This window comes from Hirundo rustica, chromosome 1, assembly GCF_015227805.2.
Source record: "Hirundo rustica isolate bHirRus1 chromosome 1, bHirRus1.pri.v3, whole genome shotgun sequence".
Classification (NCBI taxonomy): domain Eukaryota; kingdom Metazoa; phylum Chordata; class Aves; order Passeriformes; family Hirundinidae; genus Hirundo; species Hirundo rustica.
In genome coordinates this window covers 7261788-7277507 of record NC_053450.1, presented here as the reverse complement: position 1 = coordinate 7277507, position 15720 = coordinate 7261788, and the positions used below count along the sequence as shown (strand labels likewise).

At 42.9% G+C, this 15720-nt stretch overlaps 1 long non-coding RNA gene across 1 annotated transcript; it reads right to left on the bottom strand.

Moving 5' to 3' along the window:
* Nucleotides 1–998: 998 nt before the first annotated feature.
* LOC131378615 (uncharacterized) lies at nucleotides 999–6427 on the bottom strand. The gene is made up of 3 exons (XR_009208180.1): nucleotides 5983–6427; nucleotides 2150–3644; nucleotides 999–1200 (listed from the first exon to the last, which is right to left on the bottom strand). It is a non-coding gene; the product is annotated as an uncharacterized LOC131378615 (long non-coding RNA).
* Between the last annotated feature and the right edge of the window lie 9293 nt (nucleotides 6428–15720).

Genomic DNA, 15720 nt, shown 5'->3' with positions numbered 1-15720 from the left:
GAGTAATTGCTGAAACTCCATGAGGTTTGAAATAAGATACTGTATTACTTTCACACACCCACATGCACGCAAAACAATTTTACTAACTGAAATTAAGACTATTTCCCTTAATTAACAGAGCCTGTAAAAAGAATATTGCTACTTAAAGTGCAAACAGGGACGGGGTGAAAATAACCTCATTTGGAGGCACCAATGGATGTTGCAGTGCTTTTAAAGGCAGCTCATCTGTTTAACAATGAGAGCAGGATAAAAGTGAGCACCGCACTTTCCCTTTGGTGGAAATTCCTCTCTCCCTTGCCGTGGTGACAGGCACACACGTCCAGCTGCAGAAAGATGTAACAGAAGATGCTCGCGTTGGAAGAGTTCGTGAGGTGCAGTGAAGCATGTTTCGTTTCTGTTCCTAAACAAAGGGGCCGACTCCCACTTTCGGCTGGAAATCTCATCACCAGCGATGCCTTTCCAAGGAAGGGCTGGGCCCTGCTCTAACGGGAGTGGGAAGGGATGGGCAGCCACCCCAGGGAGGATTGAACTCAAGCTGGCTTGTGAGGAAGGAAAGGCAAAATCCCGTGCAGAGGGCATCTGAAAGGTCCATTTGTACCACTGGTGTCTTAATGCCATGCCTGGATGCAGGCATGTGTTGGGCTGTGTAACCCAGCACACCCCACGAGGGAGGGGTTTGCATTCCGGCATGAAGCACCTGCGACCTGGCCAAGCTGGAGTGGTGTCAGGGGGAGCAGGACTTGCTGGGCAGAGGGAAAGGCTAAAGCACACCTGTAGAAGATCCAGATAGGTCGATTTGCCTCTGTGTGTCCTTCTGGCCTGGGTAGCAGGGCTTCTTGCCCTTACTACCAGGGAAGAAGAGGCTGGTGAAGTGGCTCAAGCCCATGGTCACTGTCAGAAGCTCACAGGTCCAGCAAAAGAGGCTGCAGAGTTGTTGCAGTTCTTTGTGCTGCTGCAGCTTTTATTCCTGCAGAATAAGCAGCAGGTGGTACATGCTGGCGAGGTCTTTTGGGGCAGAGGTGGGTGATCAGGCCTGTAATAAAGCTGTCACGGAGGGTTTCTGTGAATCCACGTCACCTTTTTAGATCTCCAGAAATACCACAATACCACAGCTTTTACCAAAGGAATCCTTTGATAGAAATCAGGATCACAGAGCTGATCTGATGTGAAGGCCATGGGGTCAGGCAACATTCAAAGCACCTTTGGGGAAAAAAAAAAAAAAATGTATAGAGAAAAAAAGGGATTGTTTAAACTATTCTATGGAATTTAACATGATACTAAGGATTGTTTAAACTTTCCTATGGAATTTAACATGATACTAACTGAAAACTGGCATCTATATGGCCTGACAGTCTTCCTAAGAGATACTGAAATTTTTTTGGTCATGGGGTGTTTTATTGCAGATGGTTTTCTCAAGATCATCTTACACATTCATGCTGGACAGACAACAGAGGTTTTATTATTCCCATGTTCTGCTTCTCGCTGTAGACTCTGGACACACATTTTTTTGCCTCCCAATTTAAGTAGGTTAGTTAGCTTTATTTCCTAATGTTAATCCAAAGCAATCTTTGCTTAAGAGAATGTTGCAACTGGATATTGATTTTTTTAAAAAGAAATAGGACAGTTCATTTCAATTCTTCACGAACTTCATCTTCCCTGTTGCTTTGGCAGAGCTGCAGGATGGGGAACCTACTCTTGCCCTGCCTCAATGGCATTCCATGCTTTTTCTCAGCCTCTTCTTGCATCAAATCCTTTGCTACAGTGTAGTCACTTTTCTTATTTTTTGATTTTTTATGATCTCTTCACTTTCTGTGGATGGCAGTTTTATCCTTCCTCTTTCTACTCCTGCTTCCTTCTTTCCTTCCTTGAGATCTTTGAATACAATTTTGGCAGAATACTTTTACAAGAAACTCAAAACAAACCTAAACTCACAAGAAAAGCAAACCAAAAATCTTAAGATTCAAACCTTGAGGTTCAGACTCATTTAAAGCATGGAAACAACATGGAAAATTGCAGTCCAGTGCTTTCAAATTTAGCACCATTCCCAATTATTGAAAAGAAGGCTTTAGAGCCAGCATGTCAATGTGAAAAAACAGAAGAGGTCCCAGCTTTACCCATCACTATTTCCCAAGGAGTTTGATGGAAATACCTGGCTATTTCCTGGGTCTGATCACCCAGCACAAGTTGCCTAATTTTATTTGGGAAGCTGAAGCAGAAAGTGTGACGGTTTCTTCAGCACCTTATTGTTCTTAACCTGGACTTAACGATAGCATCGATGTCTTTCAAATATAACAGTCCTTTCCATTGGACTTTGATGTTTGCCATTGTAGGCACTCATTAACCAGTCAGAGCTAATCAACTGGATCTTATCTTTAACGTATATTGTGATCATATTTCCTAAGTGTATATAGATGCATGTACACAGCAGAAAAGCAGATCCTGCTAAGTCTTGAAAAAATGCCTCCATCTGAAGTCAACATGCCTCTAGGCCTCCCTTACAGTGCATATTTTTACCACAATTTCTCCTCAAGAGGAGAAAAAGATCCTGCCTAAGTCTCCTGGAGAACCACAGTAACTCCCAGTCCAGAAGGCAGTGGTGTTTTGTTAGAAAACACTTGTGTCCCTACAAAATGCACATCGTAAAAGCAGGCTGTGCACATGGAGTTCAGTCAGAAAATACTTTCTGCCATAAAAGCCTTTGTGTGTTGGGGGTCTTCATATCTTTCCCATCCTCCATCAAATGATTAAACTTCACATCCTAGGCCAAAGTTATGGGCTTCTCCCTCATGATGTTCCATACTCCAGCACAGAATCTCAGAATGGTTTTGGTTGGACAGGACCTTAAAGATCATCCAGTTCCAGCCCTGTTGTCATGGGCAGGGACACCTTCCACCAGACCAGGTTGCTCAGAGTCTCATCCAGTCTGGCCTTGGACACTTCCAGGGACAGAGCATCCACAGCTTCTCTGGAGAACCTGTGCCAGTGACTCACCACCCTCACAGTAAAGAATTTCTTCCTAATACCTAATCTAAACATACTCCTTTCCAGCTGGAAGTAATGTCCTCTTTTTGTGTCACTCCAGGCCATTGTAAAAAGTCCCTCTCCACCTTTATTGTAGGCTCCCTTCAAGTACTGCAAGACCACAATCAGGTTATCCCAAAACTTTATCTTTTTCCAGGCTGAGTAATCCAAATTCTCCCAGCCCTTCTATAAAGGAGAGGTGCTCCATGATCCCTATAATCATCCTGGATCCCTCCTCTGGATTCACTCCAAGTCAGTGTCCTTCCCATGCTAGAAGCAGCACGGCAGGTGGGGTCTCAGCAGAGCAGGACAGGGGGGCAAATATCCCCTCCCTCGATGAGCACCTCAAGCAGGGCAGGCAGGAGGCTGTGGATGGGTTGTGAGCAAACAGGACAATTCAGCCTCGCTCATCCTCCACCAAGCTCTTCTTGCCAAGTTGTCACTAAGAGTGGCAGTGTTATGATTGTTTATGTGCTTAGGAGGAGGCAGCTGGTGCTCTGAGTGACGGCCAGCCCTGTTGGGGCATTTCAAACCTGCCACCATACAGAAATCTGTCCACTGAGGGAGGGGAGATCTGGTTGTGCTCCTGCTGTCTTATTCCATTCTCTTCCCAGTGGCAGCTCCTGAAAAGGGATCACATGTGTGTCCAGTTATTATTATTAGTAAAGCTAACTGCATTTTTTCCAGTTGAAAGGTTCCATAAAAACTTCCTTCCCCCCCCCCCCCGCCCTTCACATGTCTTTGATTTTTTTTTTTTTTTTTTTTTTTTTTTTTTAATAGCAAATGCTTCCTTTTCAATTCAGGGATTCCAGAGAGCAATTTTCACAGCATTATTAAACCAAACATAATAAAAAATACAGATAAATTTGGAGCCCAGATCTGCTTGTCAGGATTATGTTGTATCTGTCCTACAAGAGTGAGTTTATGATCAGCCTGAGGATTGAACCTGGCAGTCCACTTAAGCTCTTTCACAGATGATTACAGCAGTGCTGCTGAAAGCAGGATATCAAGGTCCAAGCTAACAAAACTCATTTGAGTGAAGAAATGCATAAAGAGCAATGTGACACGATTAAGAGCTGTTCAGGCTTGTCCAGCTACGTGGACTTGCATGATGGATGCAGTGAAGGTGTGGATCACATCAATCTCTAAGCCAGAGATGAGTGGACAGGGCTGGCTGCTGCTGGCAGGTTGAGTCTGTAAAGTTCTCAGACAATTACCCACCTTCCTACAACCTTCAGCGCTTAAAGGGGACGTAAATGAGTACAAAATATGTTGCCTAAGAAGTACTAATAATAATACAAAGAACACAATTGCTGACCTCAGGTTTCAGACAAGGCAAAGAGGTTTCAAAGACCACAGGAAAAAATATAGGTATTAATGGCAGATTTATTATCTGATGGTTACAGTTTTAGTCACTGAGCTAGGGGAGTACAACAATAATATTTTCTTACAGCACAATTGCACCATATAATAACCACTCTCAACCTCAAAAGCCACATGTGACTATGAAGACATACAGCTGCAACTCTAAGGCTCATACTTTTGAGATCCTTAGAAATTCCAAGAGAAAGGCAGGACTAGGCTATGCACATGGGCTCAGTTCATTTAGCCAGTGATGACTCAGCTCACGTTGACAAAAGCATTTGATCAAATTTCCTTTTAGATTGCATCAGCTGTAAAAATATGTATAAATAAACTCCTTTTCTGTGTATATCTTGCCTCTCAGTGGAGAGTTTTGAGATATTGGGACTTTAGTTCACATTATGATACTTTCCCACCCCAGATCAATGCAGTAGTGCCAGTAAATCTTTGTATTTCAGATCTGCCCTAAGCTGGAAGTGTGGGGAGTGCAGTGATGCTTCCTGTTGTTCCTGGATGCAAGCCTTGACTGGTCTGGTCCCAGCTTAGATGTTTGATCCTGGACTTCAGCCCTTCACTTGCCAGAAGTCAGGGGTTTGGAGGCTGGGTGTAGCTCTCATATTGAACAGTCTGTAAATTGGTGCTGAGAGTTTCCAGTGGTGTTTTGCTGTGGGCTGTGCATTCAGGAGCAACCCCCCAGGCCAAGGCGATGCTCTGGGGGGGTCTCAGATGTGGGCTTCCTCCTGCACAGAGGCTGCTGGGTGAGGGAGTGCCTCAGCAAGGGGTTGGACTGCTTTTTGCTTCTGTTTGGAGGATCATATATTTTGTGTCTCTATTGAAATAAGCAAGAATAGCCCCAAGCAGTAGCCAACTCCAGGCAATTTCTCTCTGTTCCAGAAGCAGAAATTGCAAGACTCAAGCAGCCACTAAATGATGTATCAACAGGACATGATGAGCTCTTTACTTTTACATTTCTTAAACATATAAATATTTGAGCTTAGCTCGGTCATGAGAACATATCTAGGGGAAGGACCACAGCAGCCCAGTACTGGCCAGAAGACCAAAACCTGTGCTCACTCAACTCCTTTTGTTGCATGAACCATCAATATATAATTATATTTCTTTTGAATTTTGCTCCTCATACTGTCCATAATGAAGATAGGGGACTGAGTATTGTTTTAGCCAGGCCACAGGAAATCTGAGATGCTTGTTTTTATCCCAGTCCTCCCTTCAAGTTTGAAATTATTTTTCCTGGCAAAATGTGGTTTAAGTATTTTGTTTAATGAAAGAAAAAAAAAAAATCCCTATCACACATGATATTTTTCTTCGGAAAGTGGCTAAAGCCCATTATTTTGTTCTATCTTCCTGCTACATGCTGAGGGTTCACAGTGAGGTAGTGTTCTACCATATCAGATTTCACAGAGAAAGTGGACTTTGAGGGCTTTGGAAACTTTTTCCACTTTCAAACTACAAAGTTGTCCTCTGATATGTCATTTCTCAGAACAGGATAACAAAAAGTTTTGGACATGCTGTTGAAAAACTTCATCTTTCACATCATGAATTTCTGTGCACTGATTAGTTTGCTGATAGAAAGAAATTTACCTTTTATGCAAAAACTGTGTCTTTGGATGTGGAGGCTTCTCAAGCAGGCACAGATAATCAAAGTCCATTGCTTTGCCTCTTGTCAAGTGTCAGGTTCATTTTAAGTCCAGGAGCAACACTTGCAGTGAAAGAAGTTGTTCTTGTAAAGATGGAAACAACATTCAGAGTGTTTTAGTAAAACTTCAGAAGGCTTCAAGCATCAGCACCTTGTTACCTAGAAGCCTTTCATACCTCTTCTATGTAGCCTCCCATGGGCAGCTCCACACAGCTCTAGCTCTTTCTCTCCTTCTTCTTCTCTTTTCTTTCTGCAGTTCCAACTCACTTCTTCCTGTCCCTAGCACAGCCACCTAACCCTATCTGTCTCTAGAATGGCAGCTTATCCCTTCTGTCCCCTGGACAAGCTCCTGTCCCTTCCACCTCACAGCAGAGCCAGCAGACTCCAAATGACTCCTTACCAGCAATCTCACTCTTCATCACACTCTTTACATCTGTGAAGGTAAGGCTGTTCCCACTCTTTGGTAATTAACACAGCTGCAATATATGGGAGGCAAGATTGCCTTCAGCACTATCTCTATCTGTGTTCCCTCTGGAAGTGGCCTTTACCAGAGCTGAGAGGGGGTGCTGTCACTGGCCCTTATTTGGGGGTGTTTGCTGTGCCCTGGCAAGGCAAAACTTTTCTTCTCAGCAGGATGGGTGCTTGCACAGCCTGTGATGTCTCTTGATTTTCTCTTTGGTGACATGTTGACATTGTCTAGCAAAACTCCCCTCTCCTCCAGCTGCTCAGCAGCTCAACCCCATCACACGTCACCTTCTACCCCAGATGAGCTCGTTTGGTTTCAGCAACCACTGAAGACCTTCACAACAGACTTGGGGTGCTGGCAAATGGAGATGTTGGATATTAAACTACATATTGGTAACACTGGAACAGAACCTGAGAGTCCTGGCACACTGAACCATATTCCTAAGGGATTTGCTCCACAGACTATAGAATACAAAACAGCCAAATAATGGACCAGAGATTACCAAACCAATGAATCACAACTCCAAGCTCTCTCTGGTTTAACATTAATTAATTATTGTATGTACAGTGGTAGTGATTAAACATAATTGGAGCACTTGTACAAGGGAATATACTGTAGGCTACTAATTAAAATCCTCTGAAGAAAACAGGGATGAAGACTAGATCACAGTAATCAGTGAGCTTCTGATTAAAGAGCAAAGTCAGCTTGGAAATGATTAATTTCAGGCTGGCATCCAGTCAAAGCAAGCCAAAGGAGAAAGAAATTTCAAGGTGATGATTCATGCTGCCTTTTTTTTTTTTTTCCCCCAATATAGTGGGGGTTGTTTTGTTGTTTTGGTTTGGCTTGGTTGTTTTTTTTTTTTGGTTTTTGTTGTTGTTGTTGTTTTTTTTTTGTGTGTGTTTTGTTTTTGTTTGTTTGTTTGTTTTTGTTTTTTGATTTTTTGGGGTTTGGTTTGTTTTTGTTTTTGTTTTTAGAAAAACAGAGTGAAGAAAGAAGATGAGCCATGGAGACACAAAGGACATTGATCTGGCCAGTCTCAATGAAACTGATTTCTGAGTGTCTCCTGTACAGCCAAATCCCACCACTGAGAAAAGCAAGGAGCTGCCCACAATGTAAATCTTGATGAATTTTGGATTTCAAATGACATTGAGCTGCTTCTGAGCAGAAATTTAAATGGGACAGCATTTAAATGTTATATCCATGAAAAGCTTGAAGTGCCAAAACTTCTTTGTGACTTCAGATGCAACAAAATGATTTTGATGCTTCTCTTGGCTCTTGGACTGTTCTTCCCCTTGTGCTTATCACCAATACATGGAAAGGACCTTTAATCTTTAAAAAACACCAGTAGCCACCCTAAATTGTGGCTGCACAATGCTGAAGACAGGCTTTTACTGTAGGTTATTATAAACCCTCCCTTTAAATCAATGTCAAGAGTGAAGCAATGTGACAGCCCTCTGGTCAGGTGAGTCTATTCAATGAAAAGCAGCTATAAATATACATAGAAAAATTTCACATGAAGGCTTAGGAAGTGGGCGAGTTGTGATGTTGACAATTGACAGAGTCAGGTGTTTTTCCCATTTACTGATGAGTCAGCTGATTTCTAATGCAGAGTTGGGAAAAGCCAGAGTAGCTGGACATTGTCTCTTTTTTATCCTCAGTGTGACTTAAAAGTGGAATTCTTCTCTACTAAAAAGCACAGCTATCATTTGTAGGCAATGCAGAAGCACCTATGCATGATCATCCCTCCCATCCTCAGAGGAAGTGCCTAAGAGGGGGGGATTGTTCTCCCATGTGTTAATTTTCTCCACTGGTTACAGAGGGAGAGTATAAAATCAGTTTACATTACCTATCATAAGTTTAGGTGGGCAAAATTAGACAATCCCATACTTGAAACGGCTTTTAAGAACAACAGGAAGAGATAATCTGAGCCCCTTTTATGAGAGTAGATATAGTGAGACCTCACACCTGGCTTATAAGAGGTTTGTGGAAAGCCTTTCCCTGCTCTTGCTTGAAACGTCCAAGCATCCCACTCGGTGGGAAGCAGATCCCACTCTGCACATCCACAGGAAGAACTGCACTGTGCCACCCAAAGGGGGCCATCCTCCAGCACTTTTGTCACTCCTGGGAAAGCCAGATCACGGGGCTGTGGCTGGGACTGCTAGGCATGACCTCAGAACTAATTAAAAATCAGGATTCAATTAGTTGTAAGTTCCAAATATCTTGTAAAGCAATGAAGCATCTCTTCACTAAAATACAAAAAATAAAGGCAAGCCCCAGTGATTACGGTAATATTTGCTTGTGCCTGTTTTGCTACTGCCAAGAAAAACAATCTGAGGGTTTTGCATGAGGCTGGCAGCACTTGGACTGTTTTCTGTCGTGCATCAAGGAGGTGTGTGGATTTTTTGTATCCTCCATAAAGCTCAACTTCACTCTCAAAAAGCCCCAGCTTGTTCCAGTTGCCCTTGTAGGTGCAGTGGTGCCCTGCACTCAGGAATCAGCAGGTGAGTTCTGTGTCCTGACCAAGGGATGTCCATCTGGAGGCTCCACCTGGATGCCGTGGAGGTGCTGGAGGTGCAGCATCAGCTCACACCAACATGTTCCTCCAAGTGCCACCTCCAGTGTCTTCTGAGCTCTGTGGGGACAGTGTCACACAGAAACTGTGTGTGAAGGGCTGCCAAAAGTTTGGTGCAGCTCCTCCTGGAAGGATCTGTTGGGGAAACCTCCTACCATGGTCATATTGAGTAGAATTAGGCTGCTCAGAGTCCTTCAGAAGTATTTTTGTGTCCCTTCCTTTTGCAGTGAGCACAGAATTTCCTTCTCCTCCCACTCCCACTCTATGGTATTTGCATGGATGCTTCAGATGAGGGTTTTATTAGATGCTGCCTATATTAAAAAATCACCCAACACTATCTATAAACACAATAAAAGTTAAGAAAGAGGGAAAAAAAGTAAACTTTTATTAGGATAAAATCAGACAAAGTCCTATATATATAATTAGACTGAATTCTCTATCTCATCTGAAGTTGTAAAGAAGAATTTTCTTCACACTTTCAAAGAGGTGAACAAATTCGAACAAGAAAGAATGGCAGTTCGATAATTTGTGATTTTTTTTTTTTTACAATAGAATTCGTTGCTTAAATACATTTTGTTTTAATATTTATTTTGTTTCATTTTAAGTATATTGAACACCGAATTTTCAAGTCCACAGGCCAAAGCAAACAAGCAAACAAAAAACCCAGGAAAATTCAAGCATGCTAAGAATCCAAATGGCCATATTAAAATTAAACGTGGACATGAACTGTAAATATTTTGACCCTTTATTTCAACAGAGAAGCCTCAGAGAAAATACTCTGAAATTTTAATTCCTTGACCTAAATATGTTTGAAGGACTCTTATATCCCAAACACTTAGACTGAAGTAAATTTGTGTTTAGGGTCATAAAATGATAGAATCATTTATGTCAGAAAATTTGTTACCTGTAAGAAACTGACCCCTAGCTCACTACAACCTTCTTTCAGAGAGTTGTGGAGAGCGATAAGCTCACTTTTAAAAAGAGGTGACCACACTTGGTTTTGAGAGGGGTCTGATCTTTCCAGGAAGATGGTGTTATCAGCACAAAAAATGGAACAGGATGCTCAGGGAGTGAGCTAGCGGCCAACACAGTTTCAAAAGTGAGTGAAGATGAGGAACAGGTCCCTGGTGGCTTGGACAGGGCAGCTGAGTGCGTGTGCAGAAGCTGAGGAGTACACTGATTAATTGGGTGGTGACTGAGTGTTATTAAACATCCATGCCAAAGGGTCATGAAGAATTTTAGGTGCAGCGTTTTGAGTGTATCCTTGAAGCAGTCCATGCCTAAAAGTAGACCATGACAGCAATTGAACCTAGAATTGACTGACCAGAGCATGTACAAACATTTCATTTCGGTGTCTGAGAGCTGCACAAAAACACAGGGAATAAACAATTTGCAGTGAAGGATTAAGATGACCCAAGGCTCCAACAAATGCCTGACAAGATTAAATTTGATTTTTCTTTCCTGAGGTCGAGTTGTTCTTTGTTCCAGTAAATTTATTTAATCACGTTCAGCTCCTCAAAGATGTATTTTATGTACACTCTCCATGCACTGCAGCTAAGCCCAAGTCATCCTTTAATATTGTATCATGAATGGACAACTCCTTGTGTGACCAGTGAATGACCTCCAACATTACCCCAAATAAGTATAAAGTTTTTATCTCTGTGGCAAGAGCACTTACTATTATTAGTGCCTCAGAAATGTTGCTTTTGTTGCATATTTATGTATGGTACAGGCAGAAGGGTGTAGCAGGTACGTGTGCATACTCATGTGTGTGCATGCAAGGGAACTCTTAAAATTAATTGCCTTGGCACACAAAACTCTGGATCTGTTTACATTCCTGAGGCAAATTCCTTAATATATCTGTAGTTAAACTGTTTCACAGCCTCTAAATGTGTGGCTTTGGTATGCTACCCACCTTCCCTGCCCAGGGAAGAGCTGGGAACATTTAGTGCCTGCTGAGAATAAATGTGCCCCTGATATAAGCGCAGCAGCAACGTGTGAATACGCCCTGCTGATGCTACTTAATCCTGAGGATAATGTATTGGATTTTCTGCATATTATCTTAATATAGCACAGAAAGGGGAAATTGTTTGGTTTGGAGTATGGAGAAGTGGGCAGAGGGAGGAGGAGGGAGGGGAGTGGGGAGTGTTTAAAAAGCTTCAGTAATGACCTCGGTGCTGTTGGGGGGGCTCCCACTCACATCAGGAGTTATGCTGAGTGTTTGAATTGAGCAAGATTTGCCCAATATTGTCAGATAATGTGCAGTGTTACGGGCTGGGCAATGCTCATTCAAGATAACAGTGAGAAGTGGTTGCACTCCTTCAGGAGGGCGAGTGGGGAGTTTCTTCCCCAGCCCTTGAGGCCATATCAGAGCCATTCCCAGCGACCTTTCAAGGCCAAAAGTATTAACTGTAAGATAAAGGTTTGGAAACCAGCCTTGATCGTGCAGATGATTTTCCCCAGTAACCTGAGAGCTGACCCTCTTCCACACGGGTTTGTGGTTTGGGATGGAGCAGTCCTGTGAGAGCCACATGACTGAAGTGGACCATCTGCATAGCTGGAAAGTATGCAGCACATGAAAAAAGGGGCTTATGTGTTCTCCTGGTTCTGCTATATGAGAAAAAAAGTAAAATAAAAAGGTCTGGAAAAGATGGAACAGAAGAATATCTACAGCTCCAAATACAGTGGCTCAAAGAAAGTGCAGGAGACAGATCCTTTTGGGCCGAGTGGTGGGATTGAAAGGCAAGCGCGGATCTGCATCCCTTCTTTTCTGGCTGCCCTTAACTTTGATTACCTCTGGTAGGAATAGGATCTTGTTCCCCCATCGATGTCACAGAGCACATCCTCCATTTCTCCAAACTTGTCTGGTAAAGCCAGTAGTAACATGTTACACCTTCTCAACAGAATATATGCATGCATCTGTTTTCTTTGCCAAGGTAAAGATGCCATCAAAAGAGTCAGTTATGCAAGAGACATTTTGAATGGTGGAGCAAGGTACTGCTGTAAATTATCTTATTCAATTTACCACTGATTTTCTGCTGTTGGAGGCTGGTACTTGGGAATGTGATGTTCACCAAGATGGTGAATCACTGGAGTTTATTGCTTTACATAACACCTTTCCTGCTTTTTAAAGTAAAATAAAGAAATTAAGAAATCACTGTAGCACTATGGAAACATATTTTGGGAGGGACTGGGGGGGTAGAGGAATGTAATTTATGTTTAAGGTTCCTTTTCGTTTTAGTTTTTTGTAAAATTAACACTTTTTTACTTGGTGTCAGTTATTTTCATATGGTAGAGCTCAGAAACTCACACTCTGTATAGAGGGCTCTCCAGCATCTCTCCACTCCTTTCTGGTTGCCGCACTCACCATTGCAAATGCACAGCCCCTCTCCACAAGCAGTGGCAGGAGCTGGGGCTTCTACTTGTGGTTACAGCCCCAAGCTTCTTCAGCAGCTCCCTGTGCCTCTCTGACCCCAGCCTGGTGCCCTCTCCACTGTATGATGATGAAAATTGAGACAGATTAAATGTTACCTGCACACAGTGATCACAGCTTGGAAGAGCACCATGGGAAGAGTCATCAGCCATAGAAACAACACCACACAAGGAAAACGAGCCTTCATCAGTGATGGAAATCAACAGCTCTGATGGGCCCTAAATGTACCCTTATCTTCATGTATCTAAGGGAGGAAACTTTCTCTTTCTCAAGATGTGTGTTTGTAGCCACAACTCAAAGGGCCCTGCCAAAGGAATAGGAGTTAACTGAGATCACTGAAGGACCTGTGAAGGACACAATGCTAATTACAGACTTAAACCTCTTCCTTTTGAGATCGGTATCTGCTGATTTCACCTTGCACACCTCCAAACTGAGAGCTGCCCCCTTGATACCAACCAGGAGATAAACTACTGCTCCTGCTACTGTTCTGGAGGCACTATTTCCTAGCACACTTGCACTCACTTTCTTGCATGTGTTTATTCAGAGCAGTCATGTGCTTGAGCAAAGATCAGTGTTGATTTGTGATGTCTGCTGAAGCCCCCCGAATATCAGTTATTGATTAAATTCTCGTTAGCGTTTGTAATAGATTACTGTGCTAAGGCAGCTCTCGACACACTCGATGGGATTTGCTGGGGACTGTGGTAAAGCTTGGTCAATCCTGAAATTAAGTACTGCTTTATTGTACTTTGCTTTCTGCTCTCTCATGAAGTGTTTAAAATGTAAACATGAAATTCTGACTTCAGATAAGACTTACCCAGAAATACACGTTAACTCCTCAGCCGTTTGTGTGTATCTGTCTTTCTGTCCCTTTGTCACTTTGAAACATGTCTTTATCTCTCTTTTATGTTTTAATAGTGGCCATAATAGCAACCACCCAGCTTATTGCAGGGAGCATGTTCTTCAGCAGTGAGACACATAGGGCTGTACAACTACAACCCTGAGAGGGATGAACAAGACGGCAGAAAAAGAAACCTTTCTCGATAGAACTGCCACAGCTCAGCTGCTGTGCAACAACTTGGACCTGGCACCCAAGCTGGGAAGGGATGAGAGAGGGAAAAAGGTCAGATGGACCCCAATGTTAGGAAAAGCCAGGTTCACACTGGCCACTGTGAACCTGATCCACATAAACAAATCCCAGCCTGTAGCTGAAAGCCTGCACCGCACACCCAAGCAAATTGCTGAGCTGCACCATGGACTGGGGCAGTGCTGCCTCCAAAGGCTGCACTGTCCTGTCCAACCTGTCAGGGTCTGCCCAAAGATAAACTTTCCTGAAGGACACCAGTATTTTGAAACCTCAGACAGCTACTCAGTCTGCCCACTGACCTTTACTGAGAGGCCTGTTGGGAGCAGATATGCATTTATCCAGACCTTGCGCTGCATTTCTCAGAAGTTGAAATGTCCTGTAACACGATTCAGCATTCTTTAAAATGCTGTCTCAGACTGCTTCAGTTAAAGGGAAGTATTACTTCCCCCACGTTCCTTGTAATCAAAACAATGGACATTATTATACCTTGTGCTGGCTCTGGGGTGTGTGAGTGGGAGAAAGCGAGTCACAAGTTTTACTAACTAGATGGATTGTTTGATTGCCTCTTAAAAACATCCCCAAATCTGGAACAGCAAAGCTGCAGCCACAGCCATCTTTCAAGTTTTGTATTCCTCCAAATGAGGATTTATCATTTGCAGTGGTGGCAGATGGATGACTCGACACTGAGTCACAGACTTGCTCTTTTTTGCCTTGTTTGCCACTTGTTTCCCACAAAGGCACAGGACGCTTTGTGTTTTAAAGTATACCTCTGACACTTGATTTTTCAGGTGTAATTTAGAGTTTTAAAGGAAAAAAATAAATAAAACCAGAATGTGGGAAGCAAACAAACCAGCTGAAGACTTCTTCCTGCCCAGGTGTTGCAAAAAGCAACCCCAGCTCCACCAAGCAACTCTAAATTATGAAAGAAAAGGCCATTTGTGACTTGGAATCCTGATTTTTTCACTGCAAGATTGAACAGATTTTTCCACTTGAGGTGTTGATTGGGTGGGTTGTTTCTTTTCTTGACACTTCTGTCTGAAATGATGAATTCTTTAATCACCCTTTCCTAGGATATATTTTGAGTTTATTTGCATCTGAATTTTCCCACGAAGGATGAAGATTTCTCGGAAGATTACCAGCAGTCTGTAATCACAACCACACAGTACCTGAGGTGTGCTGCAGGTGCAGAGTATATTCAGAATTCCCACACATGCACACACACACACACACCCCTGTCCCACCAACACTAGAAAGGGTATTTCTCCTATACACCACAAATAAATGAATAATTAATAATAAATAAATACATAAATAAATACTAATATATTATTTATTATCAATAATTAGTATTTAATGTCATGTCTTCATGAGGATGGGACTAGACTTAAAAAACCCTGTGTACACTGCTTGTGGAACAGAAGTGTGTGCAAGTGGACACCTTCCACTGCAATGGGATTCATGGGGAGAACCCACTGGAGAGAGGCATTTCTGTAGGTAATGGGCACCACCAGCATCTTCCTGGCTGCTCTCAAGGAGTAGGAAACCCCAGATAAGTTAAGAGAGGAGAGCACAGGGCAGTACCCTGCAGGAAACCTGCCAGATAACACTGGAATCCTTTACATATTCAAGCAGGATGGACCCCAGGATAAGTTTCCACCCAGCAACTATTTCAGGAATTCACTTGGGATCCTGCAGGGAGCAGCCCAGCCCTCAGCAGGTGAGGCCCAGCCTACTTTTAATGGGAAAAATGGTGAGACAGTTCCCTGGGTAGGAGGCCAAGGAGCTGGAGCCTGAAGAGAACATTATCCTGAATTAAAAAGACTTGCTCTTAGCAGATAAATCCTGTAAGTTCTGATAGAAAATTAAACACCTGAAAGGGAGATTTGAAATATCTTCTAGGAATTTACCTTTGTTCTACATATTTTACAAAAATCTGGGTAAGGTGTTGCATTCTTGCCTCACTGCAGGGAGATAAATGCTCTTGAATTTTCTTGGAGTTTTGACAGGGATGGAAAACCCCCCGGGATTTTGTATTACAGAATCCCTTTCAGTGCACTACATGGTGTCCACAGAAGTGACTTGTTCTGTCACAGCTGGGCGCAGCAGGATGCTCCATGCCAGAAGCAGT